This window comes from Lithobates pipiens, unplaced genomic scaffold, assembly GCF_037356315.1.
Source record: "Lithobates pipiens isolate NorthernLeopardFrog02 unplaced genomic scaffold, aLitPip1_a1.2 Scaffold_192, whole genome shotgun sequence".
In the NCBI taxonomy this organism is placed as follows: domain Eukaryota; kingdom Metazoa; phylum Chordata; class Amphibia; order Anura; family Ranidae; genus Lithobates; species Lithobates pipiens.
In genome coordinates this window covers 75,869-103,695 of record NW_027507767.1, presented here as the reverse complement: position 1 = coordinate 103,695, position 27,827 = coordinate 75,869, and the positions used below count along the sequence as shown (strand labels likewise).

General features: G+C 48.5%; 1 long non-coding RNA gene across 1 annotated transcript; it reads right to left on the bottom strand.

The window, feature by feature from the left end:
• Positions 1-8,009: 8,009 nt before the first annotated feature.
• LOC144000256 (uncharacterized) lies at positions 8,010-12,724 on the bottom strand. The gene is made up of 3 exons (XR_013278211.1): positions 12,541-12,724; positions 9,874-9,966; positions 8,010-8,886 (listed from the first exon to the last, which is right to left on the bottom strand). It is a non-coding gene; the product is annotated as an uncharacterized LOC144000256 (long non-coding RNA).
• Positions 12,725-27,827: the final 15,103 nt, after the last annotated feature.

Here is a 27,827-nt window from a genome sequence, read left to right as displayed (position 1 = left end):
GTCCGGAAGCAAGGATTAGTGTTAACAACGAAAGCTCGGCTGGGATCCGATTGAAGAGAGGTACGAGGCAGGGGTGTCCCCTGTCCCCCCTCTTGTTCGCTATGGCGATCGAGCCTTTGGCTATATCCCTGAGATCAAATAAGAGGATAAAAGGTTTTAGGAGAGGGGGGGAAGAAGAAAAAGTAGTATTATTCGCAGATGATCTCCTTCTGCTTCTTGGAGACGTTCAGCATTCAATAGGGAAAGTGATATATAGAATTACCAATTTTGGACATCTTGCGGGTCTAAAAATAAACTGGGATAAATCCTGTATATTGCCTATAGACCCATTAGACAGCCCCCTACCATGTGAAGCTGCATATATTCAGATAGTGAGTAAGATGAAATACCTGGGCATCTGTATCTCTAAAGATCCTAAGCAATATGTGATAAATAACTTGGTTCCACTGCTAGCCAAATTTAAACAAAAAATTAAGATATGGAAGAAACTACTTTCAGTAGCGGGTAGATGCAACCTTATTAAAATGATTCTCTTACCGCAACTTCTCTATGTACTCCACAATTCTCCAGTATGGATATATAAGGACTGGTTCCATAAGATAGATTCCATATTTAGAGAATTAATGTGGAAGGGGGGACGAGCACGTATTGGGTTAAAGACTCTGCAACTTCCAAGTAACGGGGGGGACTTGCGCTTCCACATCCGTTTAATTACTTCATAGCAGCTCAGTTACAACACCTGGCAGGAGAGGAAGGGGAGAGAGGGGGGTGGAAAAAGGGATCTCCTCTCGAACAATTCCTCGGAAGATCACTAGTAGTAGCATTAGAGGCAGGGGCATTCATACGGGATGTTCCTACCCTAGGTTTAATGATTAAGGTGTGGGAGACAACCAAAAGAATACTGGGTTATGGGGGATTCACGGAATACTCCCCCTTATGGGCAAATAATAAGTTGGAAGAGGTTCTAAAAATAGGACAAGTAAGGGAATGGGAAAATAGGGGTATACACTTTGTTCATCAGATATATAAGGATGGTAGAATGAAACAATTCCAAGAGTTAAGGAATCAGTTTTTAATTCCGAAAAAATCCTTTTTTAGATACTTGCAGATCAGACATGCTTTGAATAAACAGTTCCAGGGGACAGTAATGGTATGGAGTGAGATACCCGTAATAGAGGATGTATTGCGAGCGAAATCAGGGAAAGGTTTAATATCCAAGGTGTATGGGGAGTTGTGTAATAAATCTCAGGAAAAAAAACAGGGTCAAAAAAATAGGAAAAAATGGGAGTCCGACGTGGGTGACATCTCGGAAGACCAATGGGAGAGGATCCTTGAGGTGGCACCATGGGTGTCCATTTCTCCATCTCAAAAGTTTTCACATCTACTTTTATTGTATAGAGCGTATTACACCCCTTAGAGGTTGGCGCAATTTGGTAGAAGGAGTGATGCAGCTTGCCCTAGATGTGGAAGGACAGAAGGAGATATGATCCACATGTTTTGGAGATGTCCCAAGCTACATCGGTATTGGAGGGAGGTTGTGATGATAGTTAGTAGGGTTTTTGAGATGGCGGTAGAAATGGAACCAATGGGATGTGTGTTGGGATGGATCAAGGGGAGTAGTGACCCTAAGGATAGTAACTTAGCCAAAGTAAGGTGTCTCTTTCAGGTTAGAAAACTCATAGCCCAGAATTGGCAATCAGCCACGCCCCCTACGAGTGGAGAGTGGGTGCAAAATATGAATAGGGTTATCCTTAAAGAGAGAGTGGCATATACGAGACAAGTGGGTATTAAAAAATTTGATAAGATATGGAGGGAATGGTATGTAAAAATGATGAATGAAGGTATCTCTTAGTAAGAAGGAAGTATGATGAATGGGAGTGTATGAGTGGGGAAGGTGATGAATCTAGGAAGGGAAGGTTGGGTGAGGGATATGTAAACTGGTATTATGTTACTATTGGCTTTTTATTGGAAGATTGTATGAGTTGTTTTGAATTGAAAAAGAAATTAATAAAGATATAAAGTTAAAAAAAAAAGGGGGATAAATCCTTCCGGTCATTAAGTGGTTAAAAAAGTGTTTATTAATGTCAAATGATAAAAAAAAAAAAAATGTCACCCCACACACACAATCGACCACAAGCATACAGTATGTGCAGGTCATGCGTGTATGTATAAAAAAGTAAATATCAGAAAAAAGGGCAAAACATATTTGGTGTAAACTAGTTCCTTAGATCGAAAGTAGTCGAGTGGGCAATAAACAACAATAACCTGGTAATACTAATTTAAATCTGAGGTGTGAAGTTTTCTATTTAGCCTAGGCTATAGATTTTGTGACTGAAACATATAAAGAAAAAAAGGAGGGCCACTGACCTTCTGCATTACCAAAGATACAATTTATCACCTTGGCTCTGAAGAAGAGGGTCCTCCCTCGAAACGTGTAAGCCTTTTGTGATGCCCTCTGGACCTCTCCCACATCCGGCCCAGGTTGCAGGTGTCTAAAGACACGGTTCCAATGCTGGTGTATTGACAAGGCTTTTTATCATGTTTGTTTGTGAGTGTGATCACTTTTACATTTTTAAATAAATTTTATCTGTGGTAATGCACAAGGTCGGTGTGCCCTGCTTTTTTCTTTATGTGTTTCAGTTCTGATTTCAGATAACCGTTGCTTTGAGGAGGGCAGCAAGACCACTGACATTCCACATTTAATCTAAAAGGGTTTGGTCGCACCTCTTATCTATAGACTAAGCCCCCAAGCGCAGGAGATTGTGTTTGTTATAGATTTTGGGGGCAAGAGATAAGTTTGTTTGAAACACTACATTACAATATCAAAATAGTTTAGGGCACTTTCAGAGTATATGCATCAGTGTGATGCTCTCTACTTCACACTTATAGGATTATCCCCACTGTATACATACATTGTATATGATATGTTAGTGAAGGGGAATCAACTTATTCCCATGTACAGAGTTTGAACTGAGCCAGCAATGCATGGCATAGTTGCAAATCTTGAAAAAAAAGGGAATTTTGACTTGCATATCTTGGTGTACAGTGCAGGACACATGCTTGGTATTCATAGACCCTGGGTTATAGATTGGTACCTTTAGGTGATTGGGCACTGGCAAAGCTTTGAAGACAAGCCCCCCAGGCATCCCTCTATAATCATGCCTCACTGTGTGAGAAATCAATTTTTTTAGCAATGCAGAATACTGTAGTCGAATTTATGGAAATTCCTTTTATCTTAATCATACAGTACAGGACACAGGCTTGATCAGTGGCGGAATTATAGGGGTCGCCAAGATCGCCATGGCGACCGGGCCCCTTGCTGCGGGGGGGCCCAAGGGCCCCTGCACTCTTCGATAGGAGGGAAGGCTGAGGGGAGCTCCCCTATCATCAGCCGAACTGAAATCGGCACTGTGCGGGAGCTCCTCACATTAGGCTTAGTAGTGAAAGCACAGTGTGTGCTCTTTGTCTTCCCCTAGAGTGCAGTACCCGGCAGGAAAAGCCAGGAAGGTAAATGTCTGGCGTTTTTTTTAATAAGACTATCTACTGTGTTTCTGTTTGTATGTGTGTGTGTGTGTGTGCAGGGCTGGTGCAAGGATATTTGACACCCTAGGCGAAACCTAATTTTGCCGCCCCCCCCCCCCCCCCCCCGAATGCGGTGTGGGAAATGCACATGGATGGTGGTTTTCCTGCACCACGTTCTAGTGTGAACTGGGGCTAAAAGTCTGGTGTGTGAGGGCCAGCTCTGTATATGCCAGCAATCACCAGGCGGTATTGACAGGACAGATCCCTGGACACCGTATCTTTGTGTACTCCAGGCCTGGGCAGTGATCAGGGATGATAGATCAGATCAGAGATGGCTGAACAGTGATTTGTACAATTATGGAGGATTTCCCCCTCCAAAATACCAAAAATTTAGCAGCAATAAAGAATAGCTGCTGCTAATAAAATAAGTTACCTTGTGAGATGTAGCATGAAATAAAATCCATCTAAAAAGCAATGTGGCAGAATGACTAAAAAGAATAAATATTATATATCAAATATTCTACACCGCCACTCAAGACAATGTTGTTTTAACACACAATCAGCCACTAAAAAACACACTTATTGTATGTAGGCTGGGGGAGTCACATCTGTATAGACTACCCACCTAACCTTAAGCCGCGTACACACGTAGCCGTCTGTCCGACGTACTTAGTCTGGCGGACGTCCGCCAAACTGTCCGTCTGAATTTTTGAACGGGCTACTTGCCCACACACGGCACTTTTTCAGCAGACTAATACGGCGTACTAAGTCCGCCGTACTTTCGAAATGAACGGACTCGCCCACACACGCGGAGGAAAGTCCGCTCATTTCGAGCGCGTCTCCAGGTAGGCAGGGCCCGCGAAGGAGACGTCGCTGGCCCGCCGCCTGGTATGGACTTAAAGGGGAACCCCCAACGCCGAAAAAAATCGGCGTGGGGGTCCCCCCCAAGTCCACAAGAGACCCTTGTCCGAGCACGCTACCCGGCTGGCCAGGAAAAGGGGGCGAGCGAGCGCCCCCCCTCCTTACCTGTACCAGGCCGCATGCCCTCAACATGGGGGGTGCCTTGGGGAAGGGGGGGTCGCGCGGCCCCCCACCCCAAAGCACCTTGTCCCCATGTTGATGAGGACAAGGGCCTCTTCCCGACAACCCTGGCCGTTGGTTGTCGGGGTCTGTGGGCGGGGGGCTTATCGGAATCCGGGAGCCCCCTTTAATAAGGGGGCCCCCGGATACCGGCCCCCCATCCTATGTGAATGAGTATGGAGTACAATGTACCCCTACCCATTCACCTGTAAAATAAAAGTACAAAAAAAACACAACACACGAGATAAAATACTTTATTGCACAGCTCCGGGGGGTCTTCCGTCTTCGGGGGTCTTCTCGCCGGACTCCTCCGCTATCTTCTTGTAGCTCTTTTGCTAGCGGAGGAGTCCGGCTTTCTTCCTCGCCGCCGGCCTCTTCTCCCGACTTCGGGGGTCTTGTCCCCCTCTTCGGTTCTTCTGCCGGGCCACCACGCCTTCTTATAGCTCTTTTACAGGCGGTGGCCCGGTCTTCTGTCGCCGCTGCCGCCTTCCGTTCTTCTTCTTCTTCTCCTGGAGATGTTGACTCGACGCTCTCTCCGGCCACAATGCCAGGGACGCGCTGCGCGGCCACTTATATAGGGACAAGGGGCAGTGTCACATGGCTTTATGTCACATGGGTTGGTGTCACATGGTGACCCTGCCCCCTTACGATGTCACAGTCCCCATGTGACATCAACCCATGTGACCAACCCATGTGACATAAAGCCATGTGACACCGCCCCTTGTCCCTATATAAGTGGCCGCGCAGCGCGTCCCTGGCATTGTGGCCGGAGAGAGCGTTGAGTCAACATCTCCAGGAGAAGAAGGAGGAGAAGAATAAGAAAAACGGAAGGCGGCAGCGGCGATAGAAGACCGGGCCACCGCCTGTAAAAGAGCTATAAGAAGGCACGGTGGCCCGGCAGAAGAACCGAAGAGGGGGACAAGACCCTCGAAGTCGGGAGAAGAGGCCGGCGGCGAGGAAGAAAGCCGGACTCCTCCGCTAGCAAAAGAGCTACAAGAAGATAGCGGAGGAGTCCGGCGAGAAGACCCCCGAAGACGGAAGACCCCCGGAGCTGTGCAATAAAGTATTTTATCTTGTGTGTTGTGTTTTTTTTGTACTTTTATTTTACAGGTGAATGGGTAGGGGTACATTGTACCCCATACTCATTCACATAGGGTGGGGGGCCGGTATCCGGGGGCCCCCTTATTAAAGGGGGCTCCCGGATTCCGATAAGCCCCCCGCCCGCAGACCCCGACAACCAACGGCCAGGGTTGTCGGGAAGAGGCCCTTGTCCTCATCAACATGGGGACAAGGTGCTTTGGGGTGGGGGGGCAGCGCGGCCCCCCCTTCCCCAAGGCACCCCCCATGTTGAGGGCACGCGGCCTGGTACGGCTAAGGAGGGGGGGGGGGGGCGCTCGCTCGCCCCCCTTTCCTGGCCGGCCAGGTAGCGTGCTCGGACAAGGGTCTGTTGTGGACTTCGGGGGGACCCCCATGCCGATTTTTTTCGGTGTTGGGGTTCCCCTTTAAGTCCATACCAGGCGGCGGGGCCAGCGACGTCTCCTTCACGGGCCCCGCCTACCTGGAGACCCGCTCAAAATGAGCGGACTTTTCTCTGGGCGGGAAAAGTCCGCTCATTTCAAAAGTACAGCGGACTGGCATACACACGGCCGGATTGTCCGCCGAAATGCGAGTACGGCGGGCAGATTGTTGTGCAAACCGAAATTCTAAGTCCTCCGTACTGTCGGGTCAAAAAAGTATGCCGGAGGCTACACACGGGGGGATTGTTTGGCGGACTTGAGTTTGCCGGACTTTTCCACCGGATTGTTTGATCGTGTGTATGCGGCATTACAGTCACTGGGATGTCCAATTTTATTTATACTTTCTGGAAGGAATTTTAAGTGGATGCAGTGGATCCATGATCTGTCTGTGTTTGGCAGCAAAACGGACAAAGCAAAGTTGAAAGCAGTGTAAAGCACACATAAATACAAGAGGCAGCAAGCAGCATAGGTCTGTCAACCAGTGCAGGACATAATACTATATTTGACACATGTGTAGAGTGCAGTTCAGTCAGTATTACATGATGTTATGAGCAATACTACCATCACTCTGGTTGTGTCTCACCCAACCTGTGTGCATCTGCATACCTGTTGGAGCGCTGAAGCAGTGACAGGACATCCTTCCCAAAGCTATAGTCTGCTGCTCAATCCCACTACACACTGTGAGGATTCTGTATGTGCAGTTGCCCAGCCACCCCTGGTGTCCTGTTTCCTGGCTCAGACCCTATACAGTACACATGGTTTGCCTGGTGACATATTTTTCAGCTACCTTCTTCTAACTGGGCTGCAGCATCATGCGGGACATGTGCCTGTTCTCCAGGCTCCATGACTAGTGTAGTCTGAATGTTCCCCTTATACTATTCCTTATCTATTAGAAACGAGACCACACCATAGGTTGGAGTAAACTGGCCACAACAGCCTTTATTAAACATAACTCAAAATTACTCCAATAACTTGTAAATATGAAAATATATAAATATATAAATATATAAATATATATAAATATATAAATATAAATATAAATATAAATAACTTTATTAACATTAAACCACATTTTAATTAACATTAACTGCCCATTCTGGTGATCTCTGACGGTGACCACACTTAAACCAATACCCAATCACTGCGGTACACCTGACCAACTTCCCAAAGGCCTCCACCTGTGACCGGTCGGAGACAACTTCCGCCAGTGAACATAACCGTATTCCCTCCAACGTTCAGGAATACCCAGAGGGGCCGATCGTTAGATGAGCCCCCCACACCCTCAGATCCCTTCTGAGTACCTGTCTACCGTCAGAAACCACCAGAAAACACACCGCCAACACGAAAAACTTTCAGCTGCCGTGACAACCGATGAACCTGAAAAAGAAGAAAAAGACCAGCAACAAAACACCACAAAACAAACACATAACAATAGGGCGGGAGGGTGGGAAAAACTGCCTCCTCTGTGTCACACTGGGCTCCGAATGATTCCTTAAAGCCACACCTCTCCCTTTTATGTGACCCCTCCCCTACACTGAACTTGTTTCCTGCAAACCTTTTCCTGAACTCCACCCATAAAGCTTAACCCTCTGTGTCCCTCATCCACACTGTCATGTCCAGCACTCCTTATATCATTGCATTCTTAATCCGTGCTTCTCTTGACTAGTGTAGTCTGAATGTTCCCCTTATACTATTCCTTATCTATTAGAAACGAGACCACACCATAGGTTGGAGTAAACTGGCCACAACAGCCTTTATTAAACATAACTCAAAATTACTCCAATAACTTGTAAATATGAAAATATATAAATATATAAATATATATAAATATATAAATATAAATATAAATATAAATAACTTTATTAACATTAAAACCACATTTTAATTAACATTAACTGCCCATTCTGGTGATCTCTGACGGTGACCACACTTAAACCAATACCCAATCACTGCGGTACACCTGACCAACTTCCCAAAGGCCTCCACCTGTGACCGGTCGGAGACAACTTCCGCCAGTGAACATAACCGTATTCCCTCCAACGTTCAGGAATACCCAGAGGGGCCGATCGTTAGATGAGCCCCCCACACCCTCAGATCCCTTCTGAGTACCTGTCTACCGTCAGAAACCACCAGAAAACACACCGCCACAGCCCGAAAGGGTGACCCCCTCAACCTTGAGGGCCGCCCCACACCCGAAGAGCTTTCTGTATGCCCTCCTGTAAGCCAAAGGACCAGAGGTCAATCCCCACATCCGATAGATGAACGCCATCCCGCCTAAGATAAAGCCCTACATTCACCTCCAATTCCCTGTGTCTTACCACAATGCCCCCGTTCTGCACTACAAACCGCCCAACAACCTTATTAACCCTAATCCTAGTTTTCTCGAGGCTGGCTAAAGACCTGGCCCCCCGCCACACCGTTCTGGCCACAATGTCCGACCACACCAAAATGGTGCCCGGGAACAGGACTCGCATGCGCAACACATCAGCCTTGATATCCGCCAAAATGTCCTTCACTTTCCGAACTCCCAGGTCATTGCCCCCCGCATGAACAACCAGCACATCCGGGGGCCTATCCCTCAAAGCGAAGCGCTCCACCTCCCTCATGACACGCTCCCACCTCATGCCCGGGAAACCCAACCACATCACCCTAGCTACCTCCCTGGGGATACCCAATTGCCTGCCTGCTGGTAGAGAATCACCTCTCCTGGCCCCCCAGCAGACGTACGAATGCCCCAGGATCCAAACGAGGCGTTGAGAACCTCCATCTGGAATGAAAACAAGAGAAATAACACAACAACCAAAGGAATGTTACAGCACAGTCCTCCCCCCCATAAATCCCACAGCAAACAACCCCCAGCCGCACCCTCCTTACCCCAGTAGCAACTGCGGCCGGACATAGGACCGGAACCTCCGGGACTCCCATCTACCAATCCGGCGCACCACCGCCTCCTCCAGCCCACATCGAGCCGCTTCCGTGGCCGCCCCAATCCGAAAAGAGTGGGACGCATAGTCCCGCTCATCCAAACCCACCGCCCTCAGGCATTGCCGAAAGACCGACACAAATTGAAAACGGGATAGAAAAGAGCCCTCCTCGTGCACCAAAAAGGGGCCCGCCCCCACAGGCCGTACCGCCCGGAAAGCCCGTACCGCCGCCACCGGGCACACTACCGAGCCCGGCAGGGCGAGCAGCGTAATCGCCACTCCCCTGCCCCGTTGATCAGTCTTAGACCTAGGCAACCGTATACTCACCCGATCCGCAACCACCTGCACATCCTGATCCAACAGACCCCCAGCCACCCGTTTTGAGCGACACACCAACTCCCCAATCCTAAAAGCCCCATAAAACACCAACGAAAACGCTGCCGTAAACAGAACGGTCTCGTAAGCAGACGAGCAAACGTCCACCAGCCGAGAACAAATTGCCACCAAATTGTCAAATGACACCGGCCGGCGCGCATCCCTACCCTTCCAATCCCTCCTGTACCCTTTCAACATTTGCCTCACCCAAAAATCCTTCGTCCCGTCCGGCTCCCCCCACAGTTTGCACAAAAAGGCCAACCCCGCCAGCTTCCGCTCAATAGACGCGGGAGACAGGCCCGTCTCAATGTTCCGGGCAACCCAGTACAATACCACCCAGCGCCGGTCGGAGCCCCGACCAGCCACTCCAACCTCCCGCAGGAACGCCCACCATTCCGCCCACACTCTAGAATAAGCGGACCATGTAGCCTCACTCAACGACCTTTTTAACCAACCTGCGGCGATTCCAAGGGAAGTTCCCACATCCACCCGGGGCATGGCGCCCCCGACTCCTCCGCTCCCGGCGCCAGCTGCCGGAACTTGTCCCACTGAAAACGAGAGAGCGAGTCAGCCAAAGAATTCTCCACCCCAGGTATGTGCACAGCATAAACGTAAACATTGAGCCGCAAACAGCGAAAGACCAGGTGTCGCAGCAGCCGGATGACCGGGGGGGAGGAAGCAGTCATCCGATTGAGGACCTGGACCACCCCCATGTTATCGCAATTGATGCGCAACTTCAAATTACGAAACTCCGCCCCCCACAGCTCCAATGCCACCACTATCGGGACCAATTCTAGCAAAACCAAATTGCCCAACAACCCCGCAACCTCCCATGAGCGTGGCCAAGGTTCCGCACTCCACCGACCCCGGAAAAATGCCCCATAACCCGTTGAGCCAGCCGCGTCAGTAACCAACTCCACATCGAAGTTGCTCACTGGCCCCGACATCCACATAGCCCGCCCATTATACGACTCCAAAAATTCATGCCAAGCCCGCAGGTCCTCCCGGTGTTCCCTTCGCAAACGCACAAAGTGGGTAGGGGCGGTTACCCCGGCAGTGGCCCCCGACAGCCGTCGGCAGAACACACGGCCCATAGGGATGATCCGGCAAGCGAAATTCAGCTTGCCCAACAGGGACTGCAGGGCCCGAAGCTGAACCTTCGGCCGGCCCTGCATGCCTGCCAACTCCGCCTGCAGATCCCGTAATTTATTCTCTGGCAAGCGACACTCCATTGCCATAGAATCAATCACGATTCCCAAAAAACTCAATTCCGTCACCGGGCCTTCCGTCTTATCCCCCGCCAACGGCACCCCGAACCTGCCCGCAATGTGCTGCAACGTGGACAGAAGAATCGCACACACATTGGAGGCAGGCGGGCCCACGCACAGAAAGTCATCCAAATAGTGGATGACCGACTCCAGGCCCGAAACATCTCTCACCACCCATTCCAAAAATGAACTAAAAGCTTCAAAATAGGCGCATGAAATGGAACAACCCATGGGCAGGCACAAGTCCACATAAAACTTGCCCCGCCAATGGCATCCCAACAGCCGGAAGCTGTCCGGGTGGACCGGCAGAAGGCGAAACGCCGATTCCACATCCGCCTTGGCCATGAGAGCCCCACGACCATACCGCCTGACCCACCGTACCGCCGCGTCAAAAGACGTGTAGGAAACCGTACACGCCTCCGGGTCAATGAAATCATTGACCGACCCCCCTTTCGGAAAAGACAGGTGATGAATCAAGCGAAACTTCCCCGGCTCCTTCTTAGGAACTACACCCAACGGGGAGACCACCAGGTCCCCCCACGGCTGCACTTCGAAAGGACCACCCATCCGGCCCAGCGCCACCTCTTTACCCAATTTGTCATCCACAACCCCCGGGTGATCTAAAGCCGATCGCAAATTCCTGGCCAACGGCGGCACCCCTCCCAAAGAACAGGGAATCCTAAAACCGTCCCGAAAACCCAGAATTAACCCACGCGCTGCCGCACCATCCGGATACCTATTTAGGAAAGGAAGCATCCTTCCCAGGTTCACCGGCGTCATCCCTTTTGTGACCGGCGGCACTGGCACGCTGACCTTTTTTGAAACAGCGAGACAGGGGGTGGGTGCCGCCGCACCCGGAGCACTCATGCTTGAAGCGGCACGCGCCTCCGAATTTACAAGCCCCTTCATTAAAGGGCCAGCACACCCCCCACTTCTTTCCGGCCGGTAGTCCCGAGGAAGACGCACTCCCGGCCCCCCCCTGAAGAAACGGAGTGGGCGCCCGCGGAGCAGACATAAGCCTCATCCAGAGGCTTATGTCCTTGTGATCCCACCGCAGGTCAGCCCGCACTGCCTTACGCTGACGAAACTGCTCATCATAGCGCAGCCAAGCCAGCCCTCCATACACTCGGTGAGCCTCCCCAATCGCGTCCAGGTAACAAAATAACGCCGAGCAATGCTCGGGGTTCTTTTCCCCTATCACGCTAGCCAATATAGCGAACGCCTGAAGCCAATTTGCAAATGTGCGCGGGATCAGCCGATACCTACGTTTTTCCTCGTCGTCCTTCTTGGAACTGTCCGGCTTAACCCTGTCCAAATTAAATTTCTCGAGGGGGAGCAAGGAGAAAATCTCCACATACTCACCCTTGCCGATCTTGTCCCGCACCTCCTGCTTCAAATGCGCCCCCAATGGGCCTTCGAAACAAACATAGACTTCGCACCGGGCAGCATCCGCGATCCTAACCAGGTCAGACCGCGCCCCCGGGTCCGCGGGCACCGGGGGGACCCCCGAGCCCACAGCCCCCGCATCCGTGCTCCCCGACACCGCAGCAGGCGGTGCATCCCGCGCAGGAATGACCTCCGCCCCCCCGGCCCCCCCCACAGTACCCATCCAGGGGGCCACCTGAGGCGACCCGGAGCCCCCAGCAAACTTACCAACCAGGGCCTGCAGCCCCCCCAACAGCTCCTGCAACTGACCTGATGGCCCCCCCGGGGCCACAGGCCCCGCCCCCTGCGCTGAACCTGCCGCAACCCCCCCCAATACGTCCCGGGATCCCGTGGGCACCGCACCCCCCTGTGCCACCCCCATCAGATCCCGCAAGGCATCCGCCAGCAATGTAGACTCCCGCAACTTACCCGGGCCCCCAGGGGCCTCGGCGACCGGTACCGGTCCGGGTGTAGAAAAGGACCCCTCCTCCTCCTGGGACAGCTCGCTCTCCGAACCGACCTCTCCAACGCGCACCGGGGACGCGGCAATCCCCCTGTGCTCCGCGCGGTCCATCCGGTCCCTGCGATCCGGGACTGCAGGCAATGTCCTCCTCCCCCCGCCGCCCCCGGCATGCCGGCGTCTAAAACCAGCCCTGCCAGGCACCTTGGCAGCCTTCTGCGTCCCACCCTCCCCCCCCTCCGGCATGCGACCCCCCCGGAGCGCCCCCCTCCCCCCCACCGCGCGGATGCTGGCCCCAGACCCAGCCTGCCGCAGATCCCCCGCCACGTGCACCCCCCCCCTTGGCCTGCCGACCCAGAGCCATCCACACTCCCCCCCACCTCCACCGGGCCCCGTGCGGTCCCGGCGCCATTTCCATGCGGCCGTGAAGCCCCGCCCCCCTCCGTTCGGCGGCGCAACGACCGCCCGGACCGGGGGGAGCCGATAACCTGCCGTTTTGCCGGGGGGACCGATCGTTCCACCCCCGGGCTCCGGGAGTCACGAGGCGGCCGAGGAGTAGGCCCAGGAGAAAAACGCGCCGGAGGCCGAGACCTCCGCGCGCGCAGTGGAACCTCACCTGTCCCGCCGCCGTCCACATCGCCGTCCATCAGGTCACCCACACGTTCCCGCAGCCAGTCCGCACCGTGCACCTCCGCCGCCCGTCGCAGCCGCGCGAAGAGTCCCTCGAGGTCCGCCATAGCAGAGGAGCAGCGAAAAAACTGCCTCCTCTGTGTCACACTGGGCTCCGAATGATTCCTTAAAGCCACACCTCTCCCTTTTATGTGACCCCTCCCCTACACTGAACTTGTTTCCTGCAAACCTTTTCCTGAACTCCACCCATAAAGCTTAACCCTCTGTGTCCCTCATCCACACTGTCATGTCCAGCACTCCTTATATCATTGCATTCTTAATCCGTGCTTCTCTCTACATGTGACCACAGCCTCACTGGGAGGAAAACAGAGCTGAGAAGAAACAGCAGCAGAGATCATGAAGTCTCTTACCATGAGAGGGGATGTTGGTAGTGTTGTGTCGGTGGGAGAACGGACCATGCGGCATATGGGAACTGGGCAGAGAGAGAGGCAGAGCTGGCTGTAGTGGAACATGATCAGAGACTGGTGGTGATGGTGAAACACAGACAGACAGGTTACTAGCAGTCTGGCACTGTGATGATCAGAGGCGCAGGGGATGACACAGTTCTCCGCCGCCGCAGCGCCTCTGACACTGTATAGAGGGACTCGGGAGCGGCTGCCTGTTGTGTTGAGACTGACTTAGTTACTGGCTGCAGAGAGAGGGAAGAGGGTCACCAGTGGCCGGGCGCCCTAGGCGGCAGTGCGCCCTAGGCGGCTGCCTAGTCCGCCTAGTGGTAGCACCGGCCCTGTGTGTGTGAGCATGTTTGTATGAGTGAACATGCTTGTATGTATGTGTGTGAGCATGTTTGTATGAGTGAACATTCTTGTATGTATGTGTGTGAACATGCTTGTATGTATGTGTGTGTGAGCATGTTTGTATGAGTGAACATGCTTGTATGTATGTGTGTGTGAACATGCTTGTATGTATGTGTGTGTGAACATGCTTTTATGTATGTGTATGTGAGCATGCTTGTATGTGTGTGTGAGCATGCTTCTATGTGCATGTGTGTTAGCATGCTTTTGTGTGTGTGTGTGTGTGTGTGTGCGCGTGTGTGAGCATGCTTGTATGTGCGTGTGTGTGTGAGCATGCTTGTGTGTGCGTGAGTATGCTTGTATGTGCGTGTGTGTGTGTGTGAGCATGCTTGTATGTGTGTGTGTGTGAGCATGCTTGTATGTGTGTGTGTGTGTGTGTGAGAATGCATGTATGTGTGTGTGTGTGTGCGTGTGTGTGAGCATGCATGTATGTGTGTGTGTGTGTGTGTGAGCATGCATGTATGTGTGTGTGTGTGAGCATGCATGTATGTGTGTATGTGTGTGTGTGTGTGTGTGTGAGCATGCATGTATGTGTGTGTGAGCATGCTTGTGTGTGAGCATGCTTGTGTGTGAGCATGCTTGTGTGTGCGTGTGTGTGAGCATGCTTGTATGTGCGTGAGCATGCATGTATGTGTGTGTGTGTGAGCATGCATGTATGTGTGTGAGCATGCATGTATGTGTGTGTGTGAGCATGCTTGTATGTGTGTGTGAGCATGCTTGTATGTGTGTGTGTGAGCATGCATGTATGTGTGTGTGTGAGCATTAATGTGTGTGTGTGTGAGCATTAATGTATGTTTGTGTGTGTGAGCATGCTTGTATGTGTGTGAGTGTGTGTGAGCATGCTTGTATGTGTGTGTGTGTGTGTGTGTGTGTGTGTGTGTGTGTGTGTGTGTGTGTGTGAGAGCATGCATGTATGTATGTGTGTGTGTGTTCATATATGTATGTGTATGTATGCATGTGTTTATCAGTGGCGGTGCATCCAAAAGGGTGCACAGGTTCCACCCCCTCTATGACCAAAGGATAGACTCATGCATAGCATAGCATGAATCTATCCATGGCCACCGCTGCCACCCCCATATTTAGGTGTCTGGTCCCTTTTGGGGTGCCGGGTGCCTGAATTACAGCGGCGGGGGGGGGGGGGTGTTTTTGCAGCACCTGATTAGAGCCATGGGCTATAATAGGCTTCAAAATAGGTGAACTGCGAGCGCCATGCTTGACGCTCACAGTCTACCCAGGTGTGTTAGAAAAGTGAATTAATATTCACTTTCCTAACACTGAACGGCCTCTTCACCAATCAGGTGTGCGGGTCTTTTACCCATCACCCGATTGGCTGAAACGATAGACACAGCTATTGGACGCCCATCAGGAGGAGAGGACGGGAGATGAGGATGGTAGTAGCTGCATGGAGGACCCCGCTCATGGCCGTTACCTGCTGCCCCACCAAGACAGGGTAAGTGGCGGGCAGACAGTGAGCGGGCGGTGGGGATTCACAGTGGCAGCATTTGATGGGCACACCAACAGCATTTGATGTGCACACTGGCGGCATTTGATGGGCACACTGGCGGCATTTGATGGGTACACTGGCGGCATTTGATGGGTACACTGGCGGCATTTGATGGGCACAGCGGTGGCATTTGATGGGCACAGCGGTGGCATTTGATGGGCACAGCAGCAGAGTTTGATGGGCACAGTAGTGACATTTGATGGTACAGTGGTGGCATTAGATGGTACAGTGGTGGCGTTTGATGGGCACAGTGGCTGTAATTGATGTTTTTTTAAATCAGTTCCTTTATATGCAGCCACCCACTTGGGACTGGGCCCTGGTGTTCCACCATTGGGCACGGAGAAAAGAGCCCTGTCCAGAGGTCGGGGGAGGGGGCCGCCATGGTTTCCTGCATCGGGGCCCTGAAGGTTCTAGTTACGCCACTGGGCTTGATATTCATAGACCCTCGGAAAGTCCCAAAGAAATTAATAAAGCAAGGTAACAAGGCAAACGGAACTGTGTCAACAGACCCAATAATGACAAGGATTGATGTATTCAAATCACAGTGCTGATTGTAAGAACTTGACATCTGAAAACTGCATCTGCAGAGGATTGGATGTCCAACTGGTAGAATTTGGAAAAGGCATGGACAGAAAATTACATGGCAACCTTACAAAGCTGGGCAACAGAGACTTGATGTTGGAATGCCCAGGAAACTTCTACCGACCTGTGGAATAAGCATGTATTTGTACAGGCGATATGTCATGCTTTAGGGTGTAAGCTCTTTGGATGAGTTGTCTTATCCACCTAGCAATGGTTGATCTTTAAGCATAGCTTTATCTCCTTCACAGGAATCTGTAAATGAAAAAACGAAAAAAGTCCCATCCTTCTGCCATTATGGCAGAGGGACTTGTATTTCTCAATGGAGCACAAGTGCGGTGATGTCACTACACGACTCCGTAGTTGACAATCCATACGGGTCGTTAGACTCTCACATGTGGCACAGTAATTAAAACACATTTTCTTAAAAGGATTGTGGTGTATCTGCTGTGTATATAGTGAGTAGTCTTGTTTTCTTTTTTTATTTTGCCCCTTTAAGCCCATTCCACTATTTGGTGCTGCGTGTATAGTGTGCCACCTCATTCTTCTCCTCTGGAGGCCCACATGTACAGGGGGTTATCCTGACTGGATAACTGTCTAGTCCGAGCTCCAGGATGTTGATTAGGAGACAAGCTCCCACTCTCAATCAAGTTCCTTGTATCAACAGAAAAAAAAAGTATTCTTCTCCAGTCAAGCAGGATGGCATCCATCATGAGGGCCTCCCAGCATAGGGGTGAAAGTGACTTCCCTGATTCCAGAGCTGGATTTGTGACACAGTATGTGGAGATAAGCCCAGCACTGTGTTCCAGAGGAATGGGGTCCAGAGGACTTGTCCCACACAGCCAGAATGTTAAGATGCAACAGCCTTCAATGAAATTGGACATAAGGGACTGCCTTAAGAAAGGCTACCATTGGGGGGCATGGCTTGACTGAGCTCGATGGCGGACGCTTAACTGGTGAGCTCCGGCACCTCAGGACGAACAGCACTTGAATTTGCAGGTACATTCGCCCTAATATCACCCCACGAGATGGGCACAGCTTCCTGCACGTCCTCGGCATCCCGATCCTGCTCCCCAAGGGAACATACCGCCGGACAAACGCACGGAAACATTCCGGAGATGTTCCGCTCACACCGAGGGAACATGGCGTCTTCCCGCCATGGCTCCTCACAGGCCGCAGATGCCAGATTTCCACCCCGTACAGCTATTATTCTGATGGAGACTATTCCCAAAGTGAACCCCCGGGCAGCGGAGGCAGCGGTCACCGCACACAGGATGCGCCAGCCTCTCAGCAGAATATTGGCAGGCAGGACCTCAAAACGATAGCCATAGACATCAAAGACACCCTGTCAGCGGCCATTGCAGAGCTCCAGGTGGACATCAGAGCCCTAACGGACAGAGTGCAGACTGTGGAAAGAACAACTGAACAACATGATACCACACTCCACAAGACTACCAGAAAGATTGACGGCCACTCTTTACAACTCAGGGACATGCAGAGACATATGGAAGATTTGGACAACAGAAGCAGAAGACACAACCTGAGAGTTAGAGGTCTCCCTGAATCCATTGAAGGTAAACATATCACCACAGCGATCACAACCATCTTTAACACGGTTGAATAATTGAATTAGAAAGAATCCACCGTGCTATCCGCCCTAAAGGACGTGACACAGACCCCCCGAGGGATATAATCTGCTGCCTGATCAACTACCACTTCAAAGAGGACATACTGAAAGCTGCCAGGTCCAGACCTCAAATATCCTACGAATCTGTGTCCATACAAATATTTCAAGACCTCTCCGGTATCACCCTACAACACTGCAGAGATTTAGGCCCACTTCTAGAAGCACTGAAGACCCGCGGTATACTGTATAAGTGGAAATTTCCCTTCTGCCTGACCGCCTCCCATCAAGGCCGCACGGCATACCTCAAGGTTCCAGAAGACCTTCCCAATTTTTGCGCCACGTTAAACATCCCTTTGCTGGAAGTCCCCAACTGGTATGCTAATTTCCGCCCGTTGACACAAACCGGCCACTTACCACTTGGAACCCATGGACACTCATGATATCAACTACCTCAGACGGAGATCCCCCTCTGGGTCCAGGGGACAATGCCATTCAGATAGCATTCGTAGGGATTACAGCCCATCAGCTTCCCCACACTCATGGAGGGCAAGGAGAGATTACTGAGGCCTCCCATATTCCACCATCACATAGAGGTTAGTTCATCCTTTATGCACACCTTCCCCACCTCTCTCCACCTTTTCTGTTCGCTTGTCCTGCTGTGTTCCCCATAGCGGACAACCAGTTTCTTTTGTTTTACTAATGGAGTTTTTATAGTACATTTATTAACTGTTTCTACTTGATCTCTTGCTGTTACATCTTCAGTGACATGATCCATTAATGCTCATTTTTGTTAAGACTCAGTCTCTTCACAGAGCAGACTTACCCTCCCCAAACTCGCTGCTGTTAACTTTGGTCCATTATATCACAATGCATGCGATCTACCTGTACTACATTTCCCATAACACCACGGGCAAGGAGGCTGCCTTGACAGAATGGGCCCTGCCCTATTACACCAGAGGGATTACAATATTTTTCCCATTGCCGCTGGCCACCCCTCTTGGAAGAGACTGTCTGACGCACGCTCGCCGCGCTGTGGCGGTGGACTATCGCGCAAGGCTTCACCCTCTGATAAACTACCCCACCGTCCATTGCGACCGCCTATGCTTCCATTTACAGTGCTACAGATGTCACCGGCCTCGCCTACTGGAACACCTTCATATGGTAACCTTTGGCTGTTTAGCATTTATGTTGACCCACCTCGATTACCGACACCCTCCTGAATGGACAGATGTACAGAATGCAACACAAAACCCTGAGGCTGATCTTGCCAAACTCACATCTACTGCAGCTGGAATACCCACCTCTCACTCAAAGACGGCTGCTCTGCCTCGATCAAGCATGAAGATACCAGACCTTCGCTGACTCTACCACGCAGCTCCGGTCCAACGGCTATACATTACCTGGCAATTTCTAATACATTGCTACCATCCGGAAACAAATCAGTCAGTGAGCCTGCTTAATCCTCCGCGACTTTAGACCCAGAGGGATAAGTATGCTATATATAGAAATTGTTACACACTAACGTGCCTGACTAGATTACTGACCGTTCTTCTATATGCTAACAGATGACTAAGCCCTTGTACACATGGTCGGAGATTCCGACGGAATGTGTCCTATCGGACGGTTTTGTCGGATAATCCAACTGTGTGTGGTATGCATCGGACTGATTCCGTCTGAATATCCGTCGGACCCAATTTTCCAACTTGCTGGAAATATTTTCCGACAAACTGGTCTGATTGGATATACTCCGATCATGTGTAGCCTACTCCGATGGACAAGGTGCCGCACATGCTCACATTCAAATTCCGACACGGAAGCGCTCGTTCAGGTAAAACTACTGCTCGTAAGCGATATAGCACATTCGTCACGCTGCAATGTTAAAAATTCTTTCATGAAGCGCATTCTCTTGTTCTTTTTTTTTTTTTTTTTTTGTTACTGATAAAATTATAACATTTATTTAATTTACATTTAATTAAAGTCATTAAAAGGAGTCAAAAAAAAAATTATAAACATGTCATGTTTACCAGCTCTGTGCAATGGTTTTGCACCCAGCAGCCCTGATCCTCCTCTTCTGGCGTCCTTGGGTTAGCACTCCTGGCTCCTCCCCAGACTCTGAGTGCCCCCATAGCAAGCTACTTGCTATGGGGGTTTGCATGCAGGCTTGTTTTAAAGCTCTGTGTGTCCATTGGCACAGTGTAGATCAGCCACATCCCCTGTGCTCTCTTTACTGGCTGTGATTACAAGCAGCAGGAGCCAATGACTCCTACTGCTCCCTCGATCTCCAGGGAGGAGTTAGAGAACCTAGAGAGCTGCAGCTCTCAGGTACAGTGCTGGTTTGAGATTAATCTCAATTAAGTATAAAGGGGGGGCTGGGGATGCTGGGGGAAAGTTGCACGCAGAAGGATCAAACACCAAACACATTTTATACGTTATACTCTATGGGGATACGGCAGCCTTGTTTTAAAAGATGCAGTGAGGCAGCCTAACAGCAACAGATTAAGTATTTACAATTGATGCGTTAGCTGTCAATGAGAGGTTGAGGACAGATAATGATCCTTAACAACTTCAGCCTCAAAAGAATTTGCCTCCTTCCTAACCAGGCCTTTTTTTTGCGATACAGCGCTGTGTCGCTTTAACTGACAATTGCATGACATTGTACCCAAACAAAATTGATGTCCTTTTTCCCCATAAATATAGCTTTCTTTTGGTGATATTTGATCGCCTCTGCGATTTTTTTTTTTTTAAGTTTTAAAATGTTTTATTGAAGTATTGAAAACATAACAGAGACAGATCTCCCTCACAGGGGTTTTCTGGGAACTTATTGCTTGACAGGCATAACAGAGAAGTCCTAGAGAACAGGAAATTCAGATGCCATTTATGTCCCCAGGATGTGGATCTTCAAGAGGCTGCATCTTCTGGCAGACCAGACTGAACCCAGGCCATCACTCACTCATCTTCCCTAGGCACTTCCCTCCAGGCATCCTTCCAGGCTGTGGCTGGGCTCCTGTAGTTGGGGCAGGAGGAGGAGAAGGAGGGCGTTGTTCGACCTCCTGGCTGCCCCCTGCCACAGCCTTCCCCCTGACTGAGGTCTTCCTGTGTATGAAAAGGGGACATAGTTTTAGTTTTTTGATCATCAATCACACCATTTTGTGCTCCTGGCTTTTGCTAATTGAATGTTACCAAATAGAACAGACTATCATTCTGAGACCAGCATTTTTCTTTCCCGTCCCAATCATTTTTGGTCACTACTGTCTATTGAGATGTACACCACTTTGATAAATCACAACTTACTGATCAATAAGAACATCTAGTTAACATCATTAAATGTAACACAAGAAATATGTTCAACAATGCAATACCTGTCTCAAGCTGGGCCCCACCACATGTTGCTGCCTGGAAGGCCCAGGTTGGACATTGGAAGCCTCAGCTGGGGGTGAAGGATGCCTTGAAGGAAGACTGGAGAGTGGTGGTCTGAGTGGTGGCCTGGGTACCCCCTGGTCTACCAGAAAATGCAGCCTGTCAAAGTGAACCATCCTGGGGTAATAAACGGCATCTGTATCTCCTGCTCTCAAGGACTCCAGGTGCTTCTTTCTCTCCCTAAAATATGTAATCCTCATGGCCCCAATTTTCCTATTCAGATAGGCCATGTCTGCCGTGGGGACCATGATCCGCACCAAAGAAAACAGTTTCTCCAGCGCTGCATTCCGCTTTGTTATGTCGGCATAAAACTCGTTGTGGAACTGCCACAGGCAGGGCATCTCCTTGTAGAGTTCTAGGAATAGCCCCATAAAATTTGGGTTTTTGAATGGATCCATATTGTCTGCAAGACACAACACAAGACAAACCCTCAAATACAAATAATGCCATTAAAAACCCTCCTAATCTTGTCCCAACATCGGCCTATATAGAAGCAGTCTAGTCTAGTGAAGCACCAAGTTAAAATGTTACCTTCGCTTGCACGTTCGTCGCATCCGTGCCTCACTCTCTTCCCAGATCGTACGGACGATACACGCATGTTGCGTTTTATATACAGTGCGCTTGCGTGAAACTACGCCTGCCCCTGACGTTCTTTCTAGACTATTCCCCACCCCTTCGCTTCCGGTGCAGGTGCACTAATAATAGTTCCACTAATGAGGAGGAGGGTGAGGAAAGCCCAGAGCCTGAAACGTCCCGATCCAGGAAGAGAAGAAGATTTAAGGCCTCAAATATGTCTTTTGGAGAGATGTTGGAGATGGTGGACATATTGAACAGGACCGACTATGATGGGAAGTATGGACCTTACCCAAACCCAAATATCAGAAAGGCCAAGATCATGTCTAAAGTTGTGAAGAGTCTTCATAAGAATTTTGGGGTACACCGATCCAAGGATCAACTGAAAAAACGCTGGTCAGACCTGAAACTGAGGGAGCATGAGCAGTACCTAAGGATCAAGCGTGTTCTTAAAAAAAGTAAGTAGTTGTCGTGTGTTCATATCATTATTCTTGCTTGCTTACTGCTCCATGTGCTTTGATTTCATGTTGTGCATTTTAAAATGGCCACTTTCAAGTTCATGGTTTCATTCGTTCATAAGAAACATCGTTCTGCAGGGAAGTATTCCAGCTTAACAAAGTGTCCACAATAATGTTCTCACCTTGGAACTCGGCCAAAAAACACAATTGTACAACACTTCCAAGCAATGTTTCAGATTCCTCTTTCTGCCCTCTGTGTGCTAATTATTCTTTGTTTACATTCTCATAGGGGAGAGAAGACTCGGCAAGTATGAGGACACCAGGGACCAAACCCCTCACCAAAGAAGGCCAACTTCCAAAAGCAGAAACAGGAGCAGGAGGAGGAAGGAGAGATCGTGGAGGTTGGGCAAATTGTCACCACAACAGGTGAGTGTTGGAGAACACAGCTTCCGGTAAGCTCATCAATGTCACCATATTTTTATTACATGGTGTTTTTTTGCTTTGTTTTGTAGGTGATGTGGAAGAAGATTCCCGTTTTACCAGTGAAAGTGCCCAGATCCTGATTGGGGAGATAATGGGGTGCAATCAGGATTTAGAAAATATACAGCAAAACATCAATGTTGTTAAAAATAAAATGAAGAACATCACTGATGTTTTGGGGAGAGTGTGAAACAAAAAACTAGATAGGGTTTTATTTTTGCTATTTGAAACAAAAAATGTTGTATTTATCGAAATTACAAATTTGGAAGATGCACAGAGTGTGTAAACATGCGCTATCTCCCATCATGGGGGATCAATGTACGTGTTTTGTGTAAAGTGGCTGAGATTAAGGGGTTGCAGCCCCAAAGCATGTACATGGATCCCCCATGATGGGAGATAGCACATGTTGACACACTGTGTGCATCTTCCAAATTTGAATTTTTCAGGGGTCACACCCCATGTGATGAAGGCAATATCAGCCCAGTTTGTACATACTCATGTCTGATATTGTCTTCACTTTCAAAGTTGAACTTTGTAAGTTCCTGTGTTCTGTATTTTATGGTTTGATACATGCCTGTTTACACAAAAACAACAAGTAAACAAAATTCTGATTAAACTCTGTTTTTGATACACACAATTTCTTGGTTTGTTGTAAAAACCTTTTTTAAACGCACATGTGAATGTGCTTGTATTAAAAAGTTTAATTATCAACAATGTGTGGCTTCCTTTTTCATTGCGCAAAAAATGTATTTGTAGTAAAATTTTAGTTTGTGCTGAGAAGGAGTGTGATTTACTAAAGGCAACTCCACTTTGCACTCCAAGTGCAGTTTCAGGTGTACTTTTGCAGTGCACTTGTAGTGCATAGTGGATGTGCCTTTAGTAAAAAGCACCCACAGTGAGGTGTAAATTTGGACAATCATGCCATTTTCCGACCATTGTGCTGAAAATGAGCACGATTTTGGTCAGTAATGCACTACATACATTAGTTACAAAAACAAGGTGTGTGTGTAGCAGACCCACAACATAATAACATTATCTGAAGAAGAGACTGTCCCCTCATCTCGCTCTGAACTTGGGTTTGCACTGTTGGTGAAAAAGGCACAACTTGAAAAAAACTGGCAAAGTGGGAGGCCACAGTCTGCCATTCCTGTGGCGTTGAAGGACACTGTGTAGTGAAACAAGAAAAAAATTAGTAATTTGACAAATCAACATTGCAAGCAGATTAGACACCCACATTTTTGGTCAAAATTAGTATAACATTTTGGGAACTAAGTATTTAAAGCCTAAAGTATAAGGTCCCCTTATGAGAGTCATCACCCCCCCATCCCCCCCCCCCCCATCTGATGTGCCCTTGCTAAAATAATGAGGGGGGATGTTTTGGACAGGTAACCCTCTCCACTTGATTGAGAGCTGAATGCCTAAATAATGTGTGATACTTTGGGAAGCCCCTCCTTATTTACACTATTGGCAGCCCACCGGACAGGTAAGAAGTGTCATAATAACAAAAAGAAAACAAAATGGAAGCGCATTTTGACATTCTGCTATTACATATCAAGATAATTAATATGTAAAAAAAAAATAGCATTTGAAAGTATTGAGGCAGGCCCTTACACTACATGCTTTGGTGAACTCGTCCATAAATGTGATCATTAAAAAGGTAGGTATAGTCTGTATTGGGTTTGGTCAAGTCATCAGATAGAGGATTGCTATCAGCTGAGCTAGCAGTTGGGGGGAGGGGGGTTACTAATGAGTTTGGCACAACCCCAAAAATTTCAAAAAAGTCACTCTGCATGAATTGAAACACACACATAACATTTGTAGACCTTTTAGGGGGTGTTTAGGGGAAAGCAATACTATGGAGCTGACAAAATACATTGGTAAGTGACTAGACTATAGTTTTATGGGCCAAGAAGAGCATGGTGGGGAAGTTAGTGAGGCAAATCTGCATGAGGACAAAGGGGCAGAGCATATGAATTAGAGCATATTGCAATGATGGTAATTAGGGAATGAGGAAAGAAATGCAAGACATTAGCAATCATGAAATACATAGAATGTGATGTTTAAGGATAACACTTAGCTTCATATAGTCCTTCTGCAGGACCTGAATGATGGCAGAACAGGTCTCTGGAATAATGATCCCCAGAGCCTGGGGGGAGATGCCTGTAGAGAACTTGAGGTCCTGAAGGCTTTTCCCTGTTGCCAAGTAGCGCAGCGTGGCGATGAGCCTCTGCTCCGGAGTGATGGCTTGCCGCATGCAGGTATCCTGTCTGCTGATGTAAGGGGTCAGCAAAGCCAGCAGACCGTGAAAAACAGGGTCCGTCATCCGGAGATAATTCCTGAAATCATCAGGATTATTCTCGCGGATCTCACGGAGCAAAGGAACTGGTCACGTTGGCGCAACCAATTCTTGGTCCACAAACGCCTCCCCTCCCTGTTCATGGACCAGGCTTGTGTCAAAGTAAGAACCCCAACATGAAGCCCATGCATAGCACAAACTCTACAATGAGTATGTAGACGAAACATGGTTTCAAAATGGTCGGCTGGTCAGAACGGACACCAGAAAGCACCGATAAACAGCAAGGCCTAAAAGAATGAACTGAATAGCAGAAGCAAGCAGACAATAAAAAATGCCTTTCAAAGCGTACTATACCAAGATATAGTCCACAATGAGAAACAAATACTTAATGACTGCACGCACTGATTATCAGATACGCAAAGACAAGCAGAAACCGAAGAGCAGTAGCGATCTGAATCACTAATGTGAAAAGCGCAAATCGTCTCTCCCCAAACTTCTACTAACACGAGATCAGCAGAAGGAGCCCAAAGGGTGCCGGACGTGGTGCTGAACTTCCCTTTTCTAGTCCCGCCGTACACGGCTTACATCACCGCGTTCTTGGTAACCGCAAATTCAGACAACTTGGTCCAACCGTGTGTATGCAACAGTTTCGGACACAATCCGTCGGACAAAATCCAACGGATTTGGTTGGCAGAATGTCTGACCGTGTGTACAGGGGCTAAGATGCTAAGAATATGATATCACTCTACCGAACTGTAACTGGTTGCCACATCTCTACTGTTAGATGACTGCTGGCAATTCTTACTTGATGTTATTACAGGTTTAATGTTTATGTTATGTGCCTAATATTCCTCTAGTACTTAAATAAGAGTTAGCTATTTATTTATTTATTTTTTATATATCCACTTAAGCCCCGGACCAATTGTCAGCCTAAGGACCAGAGGTCTTTTTACAATTTCGCACTGCACTGTTTTCACTGGTAATTGCGCGGTCATGCAATGTTGTACCCAAATTAAATTTGCGTCCTTTTCTTCCCACAAATAGAGCTCTCTTTTAATGGTATTTGATTGCCTCTGCGATATTTATTTTTTACGATCTAAAAGGAAACAGACTGAAAATTTAAAAAAAAAAATGATATTTTCTACTTTTTGTTATAATAAAAATCGAATAAACTAAATTTTAGTCATACATTTAGGCCAAAATGTATTCAGCCACATGTCTTTAGTAATAAAAATGTCAATAAGCGTATATTTATTGGTTTGCGCAAAAGTTATAGCGTCTACAAACTAGAGTACATTTTCTGGAATTTACACAGCTTTTAATTTATGACATCCTATCTAATTTCTTGAGGTGCTAAAATGGCAGGGCAGTACAAACCCCCCCCCCCCCCAATGACCCCATTTTGGAAAGTAGACACTCCAAGGAAATTGCTGAGGGGCATGTTGAGCCCATTGAATATTTTTTTTTGTCCCAAGTGATTGAATAATGAGACAAAAAAAAAAAAAGTTTATAAAAAGTTTTCACTAAATGATATATTGCTCACACATGCCATAGTTATATGGGAAATTGCACCCCAAAATATATTCTGCTGCTTCTCCTGAGTACGGGGATACCACATATGTGGGACTTTTGGGGAATCTAGCCGCGTACGGGACCCCGAAAACCAATCACTGCCTTCAGGATTTCTAAAGGTGCAAATTTTTGATTTCCCTCCTCACTACCTATCACAGTTTCGAAGACCATAAAATGCCAAAATAGCACAAAACCCCCACAAATGACCCCATTTTGGAAAGTAGACACCCCAAGCTATTTACTGAGAGGCATTTTGAGTCCATGAAATATTTTATATTTTGCCACAAGTTGCAGGAATATTACAATTTTTTTTTTTGCACAAAGTTGTTACTAAATGATATATTGCTCACACATGCTATGGGCATAAGTGAAATTCCACTCCAAAATAAATTCTGCTGCTTCTCTCGAGTACGGGGATACCACATGTGGGGAACTTTTTGGGAGTCTAGCCACGTATGGGGCCCCAAAAACCAAGCACCGCCTTCAGGATTTAAATATAAAACGCTACCAAAAAAAACTGTTAGCGATCGCAGGGATCAGGCCTGACTCTGCGAACGCTGCAGTTATGCGTTTAGTGTTTTGTAAGTGACAGTGATCGATTGATACTGCACTTGGGTGGGCTGGACGGAGGGGCAAAACGCAGGTGCTAGCATTTTTTTGGAACCCTAAACTGCTGGGGATGCTAGTATAGATCTGATCAGATCAGATATTGATCTGTTCAGATACTATACCACTACGGGAGGTGTATGCTTTGCGCGTGGGTGTTAGCGGTACTGGCACTAACCTAGCGCTGCCTGGGGTGACGCAGACCCTGACCCTAAAACCTAATTTATATCACCCGCCGGGTGATCAGGGGGTTAAACCTTTATTGGGTAATAAATGGTGGGTGCCCTGTTACTATAAAAAGCAAACTAACTAACCAGAGTCACCCGTAAAACGTATACAGTGATCACTGATGAAAGGGTTAACTAGGGGCAATCAGGGGGTTAAAATCTTTATTAGGTAGTATATGGGGGTCCCTGGCGCTATATAAAAACCTGACGGGGAACCTAAATAACTAAATAACTAACTGGCCATCCAGCATCACCAGTGGCACTTATACGGTGATCTCTGGTGAAAGAGTTAACTAGGGGCAATCAGGGGGTTAAAATCTTTATTGGGTAGTATATGGGGGTACCTAATGCTATAAAAACCTGGCTGTGAAAATAAATAACTAGCTACCTAGCGGCACCAGTGACACTAATGCAGCGATCAGAAAAACGATTGCTT